Here is an 18,094-nt window from a genome sequence, read left to right as displayed (position 1 = left end):
GTGTGTGTGCCGCCGCGCTGGGGGTGTTCTGTGTGTGTGTGCCACCGCGCTGGGGATGTTCTGTGTGTGTATGTGCCGCCGCGCTGGGGATGTTCTGTGTGTGTGTGCCGCCACGCTGGGGATGTTCTGTGTGTGTGTGCCGCCGCGCTGGGGATGTTCTGTGTGTATGTGCCGCTGCGCTGGGGATGTTCTGTGTGTGTGTGCCGCCGCGCTGGGGATGTTCTGTGTGTGTATGTGCCGCCGCGCTGGGGATGTTCTGTGTGTATGTGCCGCCGCGCTGGGGATGTTCTGTGTGTATGTGCCGCCGCGCTGGGGGTGTTCTGTGTGTATGTGCCGCCGCGCTGGGGATGTTCTGTGTGTGTGTGTGCCGCCGCGCTGGGGATGTTCTGTGTGTGTGTGCCGCCGCGCTGGGGATGTTCTGTGTGTATGTGCTGCCGCGCTGGGGGTGTTCTGTGTGTGTGTGCCGCGGCGCTGGGGATGTTCTGTGTGTATGTGCCGCTGCGCTGGGGATGTTCTGTGTGTGTGTGCCGCAGCGCTGGCGATGTTCTGTGTGTGTGTGCCGCCGCGCTGGGGATGTTCTGTGTGTATGTGCCGCCGCGCTGGGGATGTTCTGTGTGTATGTGCCGCCGCGCTGGGGATGTTCTGTGTGTATGTGCCGCCGCGCTGGGGATGTTCTGTGTGTATGTGCCGCCGCGCTGGGGATGTTCTGTGTGTATGTGCCGCCGCGCTGGGGATGTTCTGTGTGTGTGTGCCGCAGCGCTGGCGATGTTCTGTGTGTGTGTGCCGCCGCGCTGGGTATGTTCTGTGTGTGTGTGCCGCCGCGCTGGGGATGTTCTGTGTGTATGTTCCACCGCGCTGGGGATGTTCTGTGTGTATGTGCCGCCGCGCTGGGGATGTTCTGTGTGTGTGTGCCGCCGCGCTGGGGGTGTTCTGTGTGTATGTGCCGCCGCGCTGGGGGTGTTCTGTGTGTGTGTGCCGCCGCGCTGGGGGTGTTCTGTGTGTATGTGCCGCCGCACTGGGGATGTTCTGTGTGTATGTGCCGCCGCGCTGGGGGTGTTCTGTGTGTGTGTGCCGCCGCGCTGGGGGTGTTCTGTGTGTATGTGCCGCCGCGCTGGGGGTGTTCTGTGTGTGTGTGCCGCCGCGCTGGGGGTGTTCTGTGTGTATGTGCCGCCGCGCTGGGGATGTTCTGTGTGTGTGTGCCGCCGCGCTGGGGGTGTTCTGTGTGTGTGTGCCGCCGCGCTGGGGGTGTTCTGTGTGTGTGTGCCGCCGCGCTGGGGATGTTCTGTGTGTATGTGCCGCCGCGCTGGGGATGTTCTGTGTGTATGTGCCGCCGCGCTGGGGATGTTCTGTGTGTGTGTGCCGCCGCGCTGGGGATGTTCTGTGTGTGTATGTGCCGCTGCGCTGGGGGTGTTCTGTGTGTGTGTGCCGCCGCGCTGGGGGTGTTCTGTGTGTGTGTGCCGCCGCACTGGGGATGTTCTGTGTGTGTGTGCCGCCGCGCTGGGGGTGTTCTGTGTGTGTGTGCCGCCGCGCTGGGGGTGTTCTGTGTGTGTGCCGCCGCGCTGGGGGTGTTCTGTGTGTATGTGCCGCCGCGCTGGGGGTGTTCTGTGTGTGTGCCGCCGCGCTGGGGGTGTTCTGTGTGTATGTGCCGCCGCGCTGGGGGTGTTCTGTGTGTATGTGCCGCCGCGCTGGGGGTGTTCTGTGTGTATGTGCCGCCGCGCTGGGGGTGTTCTGTGTGTGTGTGCCGCCGCGCTGGGGATGTTCTGTGTGTATGTGCCGCTGCGCTGGGGGTGTTCTGTGTGTGTGTGCCGCCGCGCTGGGGGTGTTCTGTGTGTATGTGCCGCCGCGCTGGGGGTGTTCTGTGTGTATGTGCTGCCGCGCTGGGGGTGTTCTGTGTGTGTGTGCCGCCGCGCTGGGGATGTTCTGTGTGTTTGTGCCGCCGCGCTGGGGGTGTTCTGTGTGTGTATGTGCCGCCGCGCTGGGGATGTTCTGTGTGTATGTGCCGCCGCGCTGGGGATGTTCTGTGTGTGTATGTGCCGCCGCGCTGGGGGTGTTCTGTGTGTGTATGTGCCGCCGTGCTGGGGGTGTTCTGTGTGTATGTGCCGCCGCGCTGGGGGTGTTCTGTGTGTGTGTGTGCCGCCGCGCTGGGGATGTTCTGTGTGTATGTGCCGCCGCGCTGGGGATGTTCTGTGTGTATGTGCCGCCGCGCTGGGGATGTTCTGTGTGTGTGTGCCGCCGCGCTGGGGATGTTCTGTGTGTGTATGTGCCACTGCGCTGGGGGTGTTCTGTGTGTGTGTGCCGCCGCGCTGGGGGTGTTCTGTGTGTGTGTGCCGCCGCACTGGGGATGTTCTGTGTGTGTGTGCCGCCGCGCTGGGGGTGTTCTGTGTGTGTGTGCCGCCGCGCTGGGGGTGTTCTGTGTGTGTGCCGCCGCGCTGGGGGTGTTCTGTGTGTATGTGCCGCCGCGCTGGGGATGTTCTGTGTGTGTGTGCCGCTGCGCTGGGGATGTTCTGTGTGTGTGTGCCGCCGCGTTGGGGATGTTCTGTGTGTATGTGCCGCTGCGCTGGGGATGTTCTGTGTGTGTATGTGCCGCCGCGCTGGGGATGTTCTGTGTGTGTGTGCCGCCGCGCTGGGGATGTTCTGTGTGTGTGTGCCGCCGCGCTGGGGGTGTTCTGTGTGTGTGTGCCACCGCGCTGGGGATGTTCTGTGTGTGTATGTGCCGCCGCGCTGGGGATGTTCTGTGTGTGTGTGCCGCCACGCTGGGGGTGTTCTGTGTGTATGTGCCGCCGCGCTGGGGATGTTCTGTGTGTGTGTGTGCCGCCGCGCTGGGGATGTTCTGTGTGTGTGTGCCGCCGCGCTGGGGATGTTCTGTGTGTGTGTGCCGCCGCGCTGGGGATGTTCTGTGTGTATGTGCTGCCGCGCTGGGGGTGTTCTGTGTGTGTGTGCCGCGGCGCTGGGGATGTTCTGTGTGTATGTGCCGCTGCGCTGGGGATGTTCTGTGTGTGTGTGCCGCAGCGCTGGCGATGTTCTGTGTGTGTGTGCCGCCGCGCTGGGGATGTTCTGTGTGTATGTGCCGCCGCGCTGGGGATGTTCTGTGTGTATGTGCCGCCGCGCTGGGGATGTTCTGTGTGTATGTGCCGCCGCGCTGGGGATGTTCTGTGTGTATGTGCCGCCGCGCTGGGGATGTTCTGTGTGTATGTGCCGCCGCGCTGGGGATGTTCTGTGTGTGTGTGCCGCAGCGCTGGCGATGTTCTGTGTGTGTGTGCCGCCGCGCTGGGTATGTTCTGTGTGTGTGTGCCGCCGCGCTGGGGATGTTCTGTGTGTATGTTCCACCGCGCTGGGGATGTTCTGTGTGTATGTGCCGCCGCGCTGGGGATGTTCTGTGTGTGTGTGCCGCCGCGCTGGGGGTGTTCTGTGTGTATGTGCCGCCGCGCTGGGGGTGTTCTGTGTGTGTGTGCCGCCGCGCTGGGGGTGTTCTGTGTGTATGTGCCGCCGCACTGGGGATGTTCTGTGTGTATGTGCCGCCGCGCTGGGGGTGTTCTGTGTGTGTGTGCCGCCGCGCTGGGGGTGTTCTGTGTGTATGTGCCGCCGCGCTGGGGGTGTTCTGTGTGTGTGTGCCGCCGCGCTGGGGGTGTTCTGTGTGTATGTGCCGCCGCGCTGGGGATGTTCTGTGTGTGTGTGCCGCCGCGCTGGGGGTGTTCTGTGTGTGTGTGCCGCCGCGCTGGGGGTGTTCTGTGTGTGTGTGCCGCCGCGCTGGGGATGTTCTGTGTGTATGTGCCGCCGCGCTGGGGATGTTCTGTGTGTATGTGCCGCCGCGCTGGGGATGTTCTGTGTGTGTGTGCCGCCGCGCTGGGGATGTTCTGTGTGTGTATGTGCCGCTGCGCTGGGGGTGTTCTGTGTGTGTGTGCCGCCGCGCTGGGGGTGTTCTGTGTGTGTGTGCCGCCGCACTGGGGATGTTCTGTGTGTGTGTGCCGCCGCGCTGGGGGTGTTCTGTGTGTGTGTGCCGCCGCGCTGGGGGTGTTCTGTGTGTGTGCCGCCGCGCTGGGGGTGTTCTGTGTGTATGTGCCGCCGCGCTGGGGGTGTTCTGTGTGTGTGCCGCCGCGCTGGGGGTGTTCTGTGTGTATGTGCCGCCGCGCTGGGGGTGTTCTGTGTGTATGTGCCGCCGCGCTGGGGGTGTTCTGTGTGTATGTGCCGCCGCGCTGGGGGTGTTCTGTGTGTGTGTGCCGCCGCGCTGGGGATGTTCTGTGTGTATGTGCCGCTGCGCTGGGGGTGTTCTGTGTGTGTGTGCCGCCGCGCTGGGGGTGTTCTGTGTGTATGTGCCGCCGCGCTGGGGGTGTTCTGTGTGTATGTGCTGCCGCGCTGGGGGTGTTCTGTGTGTGTGTGCCGCCGCGCTGGGGATGTTCTGTGTGTTTGTGCCGCCGCGCTGGGGGTGTTCTGTGTGTGTATGTGCCGCCGCGCTGGGGATGTTCTGTGTGTATGTGCCGCCGCGCTGGGGATGTTCTGTGTGTGTATGTGCCGCCGCGCTGGGGGTGTTCTGTGTGTGTATGTGCCGCCGTGCTGGGGGTGTTCTGTGTGTATGTGCCGCCGCGCTGGGGGTGTTCTGTGTGTGTGTGTGCCGCCGCGCTGGGGATGTTCTGTGTGTATGTGCCGCCGCGCTGGGGATGTTCTGTGTGTATGTGCCGCCGCGCTGGGGATGTTCTGTGTGTGTGTGCCGCCGCGCTGGGGATGTTCTGTGTGTGTATGTGCCACTGCGCTGGGGGTGTTCTGTGTGTGTGTGCCGCCGCGCTGGGGGTGTTCTGTGTGTGTGTGCCGCCGCACTGGGGATGTTCTGTGTGTGTGTGCCGCCGCGCTGGGGGTGTTCTGTGTGTGTGTGCCGCCGCGCTGGGGGTGTTCTGTGTGTGTGCCGCCGCGCTGGGGGTGTTCTGTGTGTATGTGCCGCCGCGCTGGGGATGTTCTGTGTGTGTGTGCCGCTGCGCTGGGGATGTTCTGTGTGTGTGTGCCGCCGCGTTGGGGATGTTCTGTGTGTATGTGCCGCTGCGCTGGGGATGTTCTGTGTGTGTATGTGCCGCCGCGCTGGGGATGTTCTGTGTGTGTGTGCCGCCGCGCTGGGGATGTTCTGTGTGTGTGTGCCGCCGCGCTGGGGGTGTTCTGTGTGTGTGTGCCACCGCGCTGGGGATGTTCTGTGTGTGTATGTGCCGCCGCGCTGGGGATGTTCTGTGTGTGTGTGCCGCCACGCTGGGGGTGTTCTGTGTGTATGTGCCGCCGCGCTGGGGATGTTCTGTGTGTGTGTGTGCCGCCGCGCTGGGGATGTTCTGTGTGTGTGTGCCGCCGCGCTGGGGATGTTCTGTGTGTATGTGCCGCTGCGCTGGGGATGTTCTGTGTGTGTGTGCCGCCGCGCTGGGGATGTTCTGTGTGTGTGTGTGCCGCCGCGCTGGGGATGTTCTGTGTGTGTGTGCCGCCGCGCTGGGGATGTTCTGTGTGTATGTGCTGCCGCGCTGGGGGTGTTCTGTGTGTGTGTGCCGCGGCGCTGGGGATGTTCTGTGTGTATGTGCCGCTGCGCTGGGGATGTTCTGTGTGTGTGTGCCGCAGCGCTGGCGATGTTCTGTGTGTGTGTGCCGCCGCGCTGGGGATGTTCTGTGTGTATGTGCCGCCGCGCTGGGGATGTTCTGTGTGTATGTGCCGCCGCGCTGGGGATGTTCTGTGTGTATGTGCCGCCGCGCTGGGGATGTTCTGTGTGTATGTGCCGCCGCGCTGGGGATGTTCTGTGTGTATGTGCCGCCGCGCTGGGGATGTTCTGTGTGTGTGTGCCGCAGCGCTGGCGATGTTCTGTGTGTGTGTGCCGCCGCGCTGGGGATGTTCTGTGTGTGTGTGCCGCCGCGCTGGGGATGTTCTGTGTGTATGTGCCACCGCGCTGGGGATGTTCTGTGTGTATGTGCCGCCGCGCTGGGGATGTTCTGTGTGTGTGTGCCGCCGCGCTGGGGGTGTTCTGTGTGTATGTGCCGCCGCGCTGGGGGTGTTCTGTGTGTGTGTGCCGCCGCGCTGGGGGTGTTCTGTGTGTATGTGCCGCCGCACTGGGGATGTTCTGTGTGTATGTGCCGCCGCGCTGGGGGTGTTCTGTGTGTGTGTGCCGCCGCGCTGGGGGTGTTCTGTGTGTATGTGCCGCCGCGCTGGGGGTGTTCTGTGTGTGTGTGCCGCCGCGCTGGGGGTGTTCTGTGTGTATGTGCCGCCGCGCTGGGGATGTTCTGTGTGTGTGTGCCGCCGCGCTGGGGGTGTTCTGTGTGTGTGTGCCGCCGCGCTGGGGGTGTTCTGTGTGTGTGTGCCGCCGCGCTGGGGATGTTCTGTGTGTATGTGCCGCCGCGCTGGGGATGTTCTGTGTGTATGTGCCGCCGCGCTGGGGATGTTCTGTGTGTGTGTGCCGCCGCGCTGGGGATGTTCTGTGTGTGTATGTGCCGCTGCGCTGGGGGTGTTCTGTGTGTGTGTGCCGCCGCGCTGGGGGTGTTCTGTGTGTGTGTGCCGCCGCACTGGGGATGTTCTGTGTGTGTGTGCCGCCGCGCTGGGGGTGTTCTGTGTGTGTGTGCCGCCGCGCTGGGGGTGTTCTGTGTGTGTGTGCCGCCGCACTGGGGATGTTCTGTGTGTATGTGCCGCCGCGCTGGGGGTGTTCTGTGTGTGTGTGCCGCCGCGCTGGGGGTGTTCTGTGTGTGTGCCGCCGCGCTGGGGGTGTTCTGTGTGTATGTGCCGCCGCGCTGGGGGTGTTCTGTGTGTGTGCCGCCGCGCTGGGGGTGTTCTGTGTGTATGTGCCGCCGCGCTGGGGATGTTCTGTGTGTGTGTGCCGCTGCGCTGGGGATGTTCTGTGTGTGTGTGCCGACGCGCTGGGGATGTTCTGTGTGTATGTGCCGCTGCGCTGGGGATGTTCTGTGTGTGTATGTGCCGCCGCGCTGGGGATGTTCTGTGTGTGTGTGCCGCCGCGCTGGGGATGTTCTGTGTGTGTGTGCCGCCGCGCTGGGGGTGTTCTGTGTGTGTGTGCCACCGCGCTGGGGATGTTCTGTGTGTGTATGTGCCGCCGCGCTGGGGATGTTCTGTGTGTGTGTGCCGCCACGCTGGGGATGTTCTGTGTGTGTGTGCCGCCGCGCTGGGGATGTTCTGTGTGTATGTGCCGCTGCGCTGGGGATGTTCTGTGTGTGTGTGCCGCGGCGCTGGGGATGTTCTGTGTGTATGTGCCGCCGCGCTGGGGGTGTTCTGTGTGTATGTGCCGCCGCGCTGGGGATGTTCTGTGTGTGTGTGTGCCGCCGCGCTGGGGATGTTCTGTGTGTGTGTGCCGCCGCGCTGGGGATGTTCTGTGTGTATGTGCTGCCGCGCTGGGGGTGTTCTGTGTGTGTGTGCCGCGGCGCTGGGGATGTTCTGTGTGTATGTGCCGCTGCGCTGGGGATGTTCTGTGTGTGTGTGCCGCAGCGCTGGCGATGTTCTGTGTGTGTGTGCCGCCGCGCTGGGGATGTTCTGTGTGTATGTGCCGCCGCGCTGGGGATGTTCTGTGTGTATGTGCCGCCGCGCTGGGGGTGTTCTGTGTGTATGTGCCGCCGCGCTGGGGATGTTCTGTGTGTATGTGCCGCCGCGCTGGGGATGTTCTGTGTGTGTGCCGCAGCGCTGGCGATGTTCTGTGTGTGTGTGCCGCCGCGCTGGGGATGTTCTGTGTGTGTGTGCCGCCGCGCTGGGGATGTTCTGTGTGTATGTGCCACCGCGCTGGGGATGTTCTGTGTGTATGTGCCGCCGCGCTGGGGATGTTCTGTGTGTGTGTGCCGCCGCGCTGGGGGTGTTCTGTGTGTATGTGCCGCCGCGCTGGGGGTGTTCTGTGTGTGTGTGCCGCCGCGCTGGGGGTGTTCTGTGTGTATGTGCCGCCGCACTGGGGATGTTCTGTGTGTATGTGCCGCCGCGCTGGGGGTGTTCTGTGTGTGTGTGCCGCCGCGCTGGGGGTGTTCTGTGTGTATGTGCCGCCGCGCTGGGGGTGTTCTGTGTGTGTGTGCCGCCGCGCTGGGGGTGTTCTGTGTGTATGTGCCGCCGCGCTGGGGATGTTCTGTGTGTATGTGCCGCCGCGCTGGGGGTGTTCTGTGTGTGTGTGCCGCCGCGCTGGGGGTGTTCTGTGTGTGTATGTGCCGCCGCGCTGGGGATGTTCTGTGTGTGTGTGCCGCCACGCTGGGGATGTTCTGTGTGTATGTGCCGCCGCGCTGGGGGTGTTCTGTGTGTGTGTGCCGCCGCGCTGGGGATGTTCTGTGTGTGTGTGCCGCCGCGCTGGGGATGTTCTGTGTGTGTGTGCCGCCGCGCTGGGGGTGTTCTGTGTGTGTGTGCCGCCGCGCTGGGGCTGTTCTGTGTGTATGTGCCGCCGCGCTGGGGTTGTTCTGTGTGTGTGTGCCGCCGCGCTGGGGGTGTTCTGTGTGTATGTGCCGCCGCGCTGGGGGTGTTCTGTGTGTGTGTGCCGCCGCGCTGGATGTGTTCTGTGTGTGTGTGCCGCCGCGCTGGGGGTGTTCTGTGTGTGTGTGTGCCGCCGCGCTGGGGATGTTCTGTGTGTGTGTGCCGCCGCGCTGGGGATGTTCTGTGTGTGTGTGTGCCGCCGCGCTGGGGATGTTCTGTGTGTATGTGCCGCCGCGCTGGGGGTTTTCTGTGTGTGTGTGCCGCCGCGCTGGGGGTGTTCTGTGTGTGTGTGTGCCGCCGCGCTGGGGATGTTCTGTGTGTGTGTGCCGCCGCGCTGGGGATGTTCTGTGTGTGTGTGCCGCCGCGCTGGGGATGTTCTGTGTGTGTGTGCCGCCGCGCTGGGGATGTTCTGTGTGTGTGCCGCCGCGCTGGGGATGTTCTGTGTGTGTGTGCCCCCGCGCTGGGGATGTTCTGTGTGTATGTGCCGCCGCGCTGGGGATGTTCTGTGTGTATGTGCCGCCGCGCTGGGGGTGTTCTGTGTGTATGTGCCGCCGCGCTGGGGATGTTCTGTGTGTATGTGCCGCCGCGCTGGGGATGTTCTGTGTGTATGTGCCGCCGCGCTGGGGATGTTCTGTGTGTATGTGCCGCCGCGCTGGGGATGTTCTGTGTGTATGTGCCGCCGCGCTGGGGATGTTCTGTGTGTATGTGCCGCCGCTCTGGGGGTGTTCTGTGTGTATGTGCCGCCGCGCTGGGGATGTTCTGTGTGTATGTGCCGCCGCGCTGGGGATGTTCTGTGTGTGTGTGCCGCCGTGCTGGGGATGTTCTGTGTGTGTGTGCCGCCGCGCTTGGGATGTTCTGTGTGTATGTGCCGCCGCGCTGGGGATGTTCTGTGTGTATGTGCCGCCGCGCTGGGGGTGTTCTGTGTGTATGTGCCGCCGCGCTGGGGATGTTTTGTGTGTATGTGCCGCCGCGCTGGGGATGTTTTGTGTGTATGTGCCGCCGCGCTGGGGATGTTCTGTGTGTGTATGTGCCGCCGCGCTGGGGATGTTCTGTGTGTATGTGCCGCCGCGCTGGGGATGTTCTGTGTGTATGTGCCGCCGCGCTGGGGATGTTCTGTGTGTATGTGCCGCCGCGCTGGGGATGTTCTGTGTGTATGTGCCGCCGCGCTGGGGTTGTTCTGTGTGTGTGTGCCGCCGCGCTGGGGATGTTCTGTGTGTATGTGCCGCCGCGCTGGGGGTGTTCTGTGTGTATGTGCCGCCGCGCTGGGGATGTTCTGTGTGTATGTGCCGCCGCGCTGGGGTTGTTCTGTGTGTGTGTGCCGCCGCGCTGGGGATGTTCTGTGTGTGTGTGCCGCCGCGCTGGGGATGTTCTGTTTGTATGTGCTGCCGCGCTGGGGGTGTTCTGTGTGTGTGTGCCGCGGCGCTGGGGATGTTCTGTGTGTATGTGCCGCCGCGCTGGGGGTGTTCTGTGTGTATGTGCCACCGCGCTGGGGATGTTCTGTGTGTATGTGCCGCCGCGCTGGGGATGTTCTGTGTGTGTGTGCTGCCGCGCTGGGGGTGTTCTGTGTGTGTGTGCCGCCGCGCTGGGGGTGTTCTGTGTGTATGTGCCGCCGCACTGGGGATGTTCTGTGTGTATGTGCCGCCGCGCTGGGGGTGTTCTGTGTGTGTGTGCCGCCGCGCTGGGGGTGTTCTGTGTGTGTATGTGCCGCCGCGCTGGGGATGTTCTGTGTGTGTGTGCCGCCGCGCTGGGGATGTTCTGTGTGTGTGTGCCGCCGCGCTGGGGGTGTTCTGTGTGTGTGTGCCGCCGCGCTGGGGATGTTCTGTGTGTATGTGCCGCCGCGCTGGGGGTGTTCTGTGTGTATGTGCCGCCGCGCTGGGGGTGTTCTGTGTGTGTGTGCCGCCGCGCTGGGGATGTTCTGTGTGTGTGTGCCGCCGCGCTGGGGATGTTCTGTGTGTATGTGCCGCCGCGCTGGGGGTGTTCTGTGTGTATGTGCCGCCGCTCTGGGGATGTTCTGTGTGTGTGTGTGCCGCCGCGCTGGGGGTGTTCTGTGTGTGTATGTGCCGCCGCGCTGGGGGTGTTCTGTGTGTGTTTGTGCCGCCGCGCTGGGGATGTTCTGTGTGTATGTGCCGCCGCGCTGGGGGTGTTCTGTGTGTGTTTGTGCCACCGCGCTGGGGATGTTCTGTGTGTGTGTGCCGCCGTGCTGGGGATGTTCTGTGTGTATGTGCCGCCGCGCTGGGGGTGTTCTGTGTGTGTTTGTGCCGCCGCGCTGGGGATGTTCTGTGTGTGTGTGCCGCCGCGCTGGGGGTGTTCTGTGTGTGTGTGCCGCCGTGCTGGGGATGTTCTGTGTGTGTGTGTGCCGCCGCGCTGGGGGTGTTCTGTGTGTATGTGCCGCCGCGCTGGGGATGTTTTGTGTGTATGTGCCACCGCGCTGGGGATGTTCTGTGTGTGTGTGCCGCCGCGCTGGGGATGTTCTGTGTGTGTGTGCCGCCGCGCTGGGGATGTTCTGTGTGTATGTGCCGCCGCGCTGGGGATGTTCTGTGTGTATGTGCCACCGCGCTGGGGGTGTTCTGTGTGTATGTGCCGCCGCACTGGGGATGTTCTGTGTGTATGTGCCGCCGCGCTGGGGATGTTCTGTGTGTATGTGCCGCCGCGCTGGGGATGTTCTGTGTGTGTGTGCCGCCGCGCTGGGGGTGTTCTGTGTGTATGTGCCGCCGCGCTGGGGATGTTCTGTGTGTGTATGTGCCGCCGCGCTGGGGATGTTCTGTGTGTGTATGTGCCGCCGCGCTGGGGATGTTCTGTGTGTGTATGTGCCGCCGCGCTGGGGATGTTCTGTGTGTGTATGTGCCGCCGCGCTGGGGATGTTCTGTGTGTGTGTGCCGCCGCGCTGGGGATGTTCTGTGTGTATGTGCCGCCGCGCTGGGGATGTTCTGTGTGTATGTGCCGCCGCGCTGGGGGTGTTCTGTGTGTGTGTGCCGCCGCGCTGGGGATGTTCTGTGTGTGTGTGCCGCCGCGCTGGGGATGTTCTGTGTGTATGTGCCGCCGCGCTGGGTGTGTTCTGTGTGTATGTGCCGCCGCGCTGGGTGTGTTCTGTGTGTATGTGCCGCCGCGCTGGGTGTGTTCTGTGTGTATGTGCCGCCGCGCTGGAAATGTTCTGTGTGTATGTGCCGCCGTGCTGGGGGTGTTCTGTGTGTGTGTGCTGCCGCGCTGGGGGTGTTCTGTGGGTGTGTGTGCCGCCGCGCTGGGGGTGTTCTGTGTGTGTGTGCCGCCGCGCTGGGGATGTTCTGTGTGTGTATGTGCCGCCGCGCTGGGGGTGTTCTGTGTGTGTGTGTGCCGCCGCGCTGGGGGTGTTCTGTGTGTATGTGCCGCCGCGCTGGGGATGTTCTGTGTGTATGTGCCGCCGCGCTGGGGATGTTCTGTGTGTATGTGCCGCCGCACTGGGGATGTTCTGTGTGTGTGTGCCGCCGCGCTGGGGGTGTTCTGTGTGTGTGTGTGCCTCCGCGCTGGGGGTGTTCTGTGTGTGTGTGTGCCGCCGCGCTGGGGATGTTCTGTGTGTATGTGCCGCCGCGCTGGGGGTGTTCTGTGTATATGTGCCGCCGCGCTGGGGGTGTTCTGTGTGTGTGTGCCGCCGCGCTGGGGGTGTTCTGTGTGTGTATGTGCCGCCGCGCTGGGGATGTTATGTGTGTGTGTGCCGCCGCGCTGGGGGTGTTCTGTGTGTGTGTGTGCCGCCGCGCTGGGGATGTTCTGTGTGTGTGTGCCGCCGCGCTGGGGATGTTCTTTGTGTGTGTGCCGCCGCGCTGGGGATGTTCTGTGTGTATGTGCCGCCGCGCTGGGGATGTTCTGTGTGTGTATGCCGCCGCGCTGGGGATGTTCTGTGTGTGTGTGCCGCCGCGCTGGGGGTGTTCTGTGTGTATGTGCCGCCGCGCTGGGGATGTTCTGTGTGTATGTGCCGCCGCGCTGGGGATGTTCTGTGTGTATGTGCCGCCGCGCTGGGGATGTTCTGTGTGTATGTGCCGCCGCGCTGGGGGTGTTCTGTGTGTATGTGCCGCCGCGCTGGGGATGTTCTGTGTGTGTATGTGCCGCCGCGCTGGGGATGTTCTGTGTGTGTATGTGCCGCCGCGCTGGGGATGTTCTGTGTGTGTATGTGCCGCCGCGCTGGGGATGTTCTGTGTGTATGTGCCGCCACGCTGGGGGTGTTCTGTGTGTGTGTGCCGCCGCGCTGGGGATGTTCTGTGTGTGTGTGCCGCCACGCTGGGGGTGTTCTGTGTGTATGTGCCGCCGCGCTGGGGATGTTCTGTGTGTATGTGCCGCCACGCTGGGGGTGTTCTGTGTGTGTGTGTCGCCGCGCTGGGGATGTTCTGTGTGTGTGTGCCGCCACGCTGGGGATGTTCTGTGTGTATGTGCCGCCGCGCTGGGGATGTTCTGTGTGTATGTGCCGCCGCGCTGGGGGTGTTCTGTGTGTATGTGCCGCCACGCTGGGGGTGTTCTGTGTGTGTGTGCCGCCGCGCTGGGGATGTTCTGTGTGTGTGTGCCGCCGCGCTGGGGGTGTTCTGTGTGTGTGTGTGCCACCGCGCTGGGGGTGTTCTGTGTGTATGTGCCGCCGCGCTGGGGGTGTTCTGTGTGTATGTGCCGCCACGCTGGGGATGTTCTGTGTGTATGTGCCGCCGTGCTGGGGATGTTCTGTGTGTATGTGCCGCCGCGCTGGGGATGTTCTGTGTGTATGTGCCGCCGCGCTGGGGATGTTCTGTGTGTGTGTGCCGCCGCGCTGGGGATGTTCTGTGTGTGTGAGCCGCCGCGCTGGGGGTGTTCTGTGTGTGTGTGCCACCGCGCTGGGGGTGTTCTGTGTGTATGTGCCGCCGCGCTGGGGGTGTTCTGTGTGTATGTGCCGCCGCGCTGGGGATGTTCTGTGTGTATGTGCCGCCGCGCTGGGGATGTTCTGTGTGTGTGCCGCCACGCTGGGGGTGTTCTGTGTGTGTGTGCCGCCGCGCTGGGGGTGTTCTGTGTGTGTGTGCCACCGCGCTGGGGATGTTCTGTGTGTGTGTGCCGCCGCGCTGGGGGTGTTCTGTGTGTGTGTGCCGCCGCGCTGGGGATGTTCTGTGTGTATGTGCCGCCGCGCTGGGGATGTTCTGTGTGTGTGTGCCGCCGCGCTGGGGATGTTCTGTGTGTGTGTGCCGCCGCGCTGGGGATGTTCTGTGTGTATGTGCCGCCGCGCTGGGGATGTTCTGTGTGTATGTGCCGCCGCGCTGGGGGTGTTCTGTGTGTATGTGCCGCCACGCTGGGGGTGTTCTGTGTGTGTGTGCCGCCGCGCTGGGGATGTTCTGTGTGTGTGTGCCGCCACGCTGGGGATGTTCTGTGTGTATGTGCCGCCGTGCTGGGGATGTTCTGTTTGTATGTGCCGCCGCGCTGGGGATGTTCTGTGTGTATGTGCCGCCGCGCTGGGGATGTTCTGTGTGTGTGTGCCGCCGCGCTGGGGATGTTCTGTGTGTGTGAGCCGCCGCGCTGGGGGTGTTCTGTGTGTGTGTGTGCCACCGCGCTGGGGGTGTTCTGTGTGTATGTGCCGCCGCGCTGGGGGTGTTCTGTGTGTATGTGCCGCCGCGCTGGGGATGTTCTGTGTGTATGTGCCGCCGCGCTGGGGATGTTCTGTGTGTGTGCCGCCACGCTGGGGGTGTTCTGTGTGTGTGTGCCGCCGCGCTGGGGGTGTTCTGTGTGTGTGTGCCACCGCGCTGGGGATGTTCTGTGTGTGTGTGCCGCCGCGCTGGGGATGTTCTGTGTGTGTGTGCCGCCGCGCTGGGGGTGTTCTGTGTGTGTGTGCCGCCGCGCTGGGGATGTTCTGTGTGTATGTGCCGCCGCGCTGGGGATGTTCTGTGTGTATGTGCCGCCGCGCTGGGGATGTTCTGTGTGTATGTGCCGCCGCGCTGGGGATGTTCTGTGTGTGTGTGTGCCGCCGCGCTGGGGATGTTCTGTGTGTGTGTGCCGCCGCGCTGGGGGTGTTCTGTGTGTATGTGCCGCTGCGCTGGGGGTGTTCTGTGTGTGTATGTGCCGCCGCGCTGGGGGTGTTCTGTGTGTATGTGCCGCCGCGCTGGGGGTGTTCTGTGTGTATGTGCCGCCGCGCTGGGGGTGTTCTGTGTGTGTGTGCCGCCGCGCTGAAGGTGTTCTGTGTGTGTGTGCCGCCGCGCTGGGGATGTTCTGTGTGTGTGTGCCGCCGCGCTGGGGGTGTTCTGTGTGTGTGTGCCGCCGCGCTGAAGGTGTTCTGTGTGTGTGTGCCGCCGCGCTGGGGATGTTCTGTGTGTGTGTGCCGCCGCGCTGGGGGTGTTCTGTGTGTATGTGCCGCTGCGCTGGGGGTGTTCTGTGTGTATGTGCCGCCGCACTGGGGGTGTTCTGTGTGTGTGTGCCGCAGTGCTGGGGGTGTTCTGTGTGTGTGTGCCGCTGCGCTGGGGATGTTCTGTGTGTGTGTGCCGCCGCGCTGGGGATGTTCTGTGTGTATGTGCCGCCGCGCTGGGGGTGTTCTGTGTGTGTGTGCCGCCGCGCTGGGGATGTTCTGTGTGTATGTGCCGCCGCGCTGGGGGTGTTCTGTGTGTATGTGCCGCCGCGCTGGGGATGTTCTGTGTGTGTGTGCCGCCGCGCTGGGGATGTTCTGTGTGTATGTGCCGCCGCGCTGGGGATGTTCTGTGTGTGTATGTGCCGCCGTGCTGGGGATGTTCTGTGTGTGTGTGCTGCCGCGCTGGGGATGTTCTGTGTGTGTGTGCCGCCGCGCTGGGGATGTTCTATGTGTGTGTGCCGCCGCGCTGGGGGTGTTCTGTGTGTGTGTGCCGCCGCGCTGGGGATGTTCTGTGTGTGTGTGCCGCCGCGCTGGGGATGTTCTGTGTGTGTGTGCCGCCGCGCTGGGGGTGTTCTGTGTGTGTGTGCCGCCGCGCTGGGGATGTTCTGTGTGTGTGTGCCGCCGCGCTGGGGATGTTCTGTGTGTGTGTGCCGCCGCGCTGGGGATGTTCTGTGTGTGTGTGCCGCCGCGCTGGGGATGTTCTGTGTGTATGTGCCGCCGCGCTGGGGGTGTTCTGTGTGTGTGTGCCGCCGCGCTGGGGATGTTCTGTGTGTGTGTGCCGCCGCGCTGGGGGTGTTCTGTGTGTGTGTGCCGCCGCGCTGGGGATGTTCTGTGTGTGTGTGCCGCCGCGCTGGGGATGTTCTGTGTGTATGTGCCGCCGCGCTGGGGATGTTCTGTGTGTGTATGTGCCGCCGCGCTGGGGATGTTCTGTGTGTGTGTGCCACCGCGCTGGGGATGTTCTGTGTGTGTGTGCCGCCGCGCTGGGGATGTTCTGTGTGTATGTGCCGCCGCGCTGGGGATGTTCTGTGTGTATGTGCCGCCGCGCTGGGGGTGTTCTGTGTGTATGTGCCACCGCGCTGGGGGTGTTCTGTGTGTATGTGCCGCCGCGCTGGGGATGTTCTGTGTGTGTGTGCCACCGCGCTGGGGGTGTTCTGTGTGTATGTGCCGCCGCCGCGCTGGGGATGTTCTGTGTGTGTGTGCCGCCGCGCTGGGGATGTTCTGTGTGTGTGTGCCGCCGCACTGGGGATGTTCTGTGTGTATGCGCCGCCGCGCTGGGGATGTTCTGTGTGTATGTGCCGCCGCGCTGGGGATGTTCTGTGTGTGTGCCGCCACGCTGGGGGTGTTCTGTGTGTGTGTGCCGCCGCGCTGGGGATGTTCTGTGTGTGTGTGCCACCGCGCTGGGGATGTTCTGTGTGTGTGTGCCGCCACGCTGGGGATGTTCTGTGTGTATGTGCCGCCGCGCTGGGGATGTTCTGTGTGTATGTGCCGCCGCGCTGGGGGTGTTCTGTGTGTATGTGCCACCGCGCTGGGGATGTTCTGTGTGTGTGCCGCCGCGCTGGGGATGTTCTGTGTGTGTGCCGCCGCGCTGGGGATGTTCTGTGTGTATGTGCCGCCGCGCTGGGGATGTTCTGTGTGTATGTGCCGCCGTGCTGGGGATGTTCTGTGTGTATGTGCCGCCGCGCTGGGGGTGTTCTGTGTGTGTGTGCCGCCGCGCTGGGGATGTTCTGTGTGTGTGTGCCGCCGCGCTGGGGGTGTTCTGTGTGTATGTGCCGCCGCGCTGGGGATGTTCTGTGTGTGTGTGCCGCCGCGCTGGGGATGTTCTGTGTGTGTGTGCCGCCGCGCTGGGGATGTTCTGTGTGTGTGTGCCGCCGCGCTGGGGATGTTCTGTGTGTATGTGCCACCGCGCTGGGGATGTTCTGTGTGTGTGTGCCGCCGCGCTGGGGGTGTTCTGTGTGTATGTGCCACCGCGCTGGGGGTGTTCTGTGTGTATGTGCCGCCGCGCTGGGGATGTTCTGTGTGTGTGTGCCGCCGCGCTGGGGGTGTTCTGTGTGTATGTGCCGCCGCCGCGCTGGGGATGTTCTGTGTGTGTGTGCCGCCGCGCTGGGGATGTTCTGTGTGTGTGTGCCGCCGCGCTGGGGATGTTCTGTGTGTATGCGCCGCCGCGCTGGGGATGTTCTGTGTGTATGTGCCGCCGCTGGGGATGTTCTGTGTGTGTGTGTGCCGCCGCGCTGGGGATGTTCTGTGTGTATGTGCCGCCGCGCTGGGGGTGTTCTGTGTGTATGTGCCACCGCGCTGGGGATGTTCTGTGTGTGTGCCGCCGCGCTGGGGATGTTCTGTGTGTGTGCCGCCGCGCTGGGGATGTTCTGTGTGTATGTGCCGCCACGCTGGGGATGTTCTGTGTGTATGTGCCGCCGCGCTGGGGATGTTCTGTGTGTATGTGCCGCCGCGCTGGGGGTGTTCTGTGTGTGTGTGCCGCCGCGCTGGGGGTGTTCTGTGTGTATGTGCCGCCGCGCTGGGGATGTTCTGTGTGTGTGTGCCGCCGCGCTGGGGATGTTCTGTGTGTATGTGCCGCCGTGCTGGGGGTGTTCTGTGTGTGTGTGCCGCCGCGCTGGGGGTGTTCTGTGTGTATGTGCCGCCGCGCTGGGGATGTTCTGTGTGTGTGTGCCGCCGCGCTGGGGATGTTCTGTGTGTGTGTGCCGCCGCGCTGGGGATGTTCTGTGTGTATGTGCCGCCGCGCTGGGGGTGTTCTGTGTGTATGTGCCGCCGCGCTGGGGATGTTCTGTGTGTATGTGCCGCCGCTCTGGGGATGTTCTGTGTGTGTATGTGCCGCCGCGCTGGGGATGTTCTGTGTGTGTGTGCCGCCGCGCTGGGGGTGTTCTGTGTGTGTGTGGCGCCGCGCTGGGGGTGTTCTGTGTGTGTGTGTGCCGCCGCGCTGGGGGTGTTCTGTGTGTGTGTGCCGCCGCGCTGGGGGTGTTCTGTGTGTGTGTGCCGCCGCGCTGGGGATGTTCTGTGTGTATGTGCCGCCGCTCTGGGGATGTTCTGTGTGTGTATGTGCCGCCGCGCTGGGGATGTTCTGTGTGTGTGTGCCGCCGCGCTGGGGGTGTTCTGTGTGTGTGTGGCGCCGCGCTGGGGGTGTTCTGTGTGTGTGTGTGCCGCCGCGCTGGGGGTGTTCTGTGTGTGTGTGCCGCCGCGCTGGGGGTGTTCTGTGTGTGTGTGCCGCCGCGCTGGGGATGTTCTGTGTGTGTGTGCCGCCGCGCTGGGGATGTTCTGTGTGTGTGTGCCGCCGCGCTGGGGATGTTCTGTGTGTGTGTGCCGCCGCGCTGGGGGTGTTCTGTGTGTGTGTGCCGCCGCGCTGGGGATGTTCTGTGTGTGTGTGCCGCC

This window comes from Ascaphus truei (assembly GCF_040206685.1).
Source record: "Ascaphus truei isolate aAscTru1 chromosome 8 unlocalized genomic scaffold, aAscTru1.hap1 SUPER_8_unloc_2, whole genome shotgun sequence".
Classification (NCBI taxonomy): domain Eukaryota; kingdom Metazoa; phylum Chordata; class Amphibia; order Anura; family Ascaphidae; genus Ascaphus; species Ascaphus truei.
Note: the sequence above shows the minus strand (reverse complement) of the source record.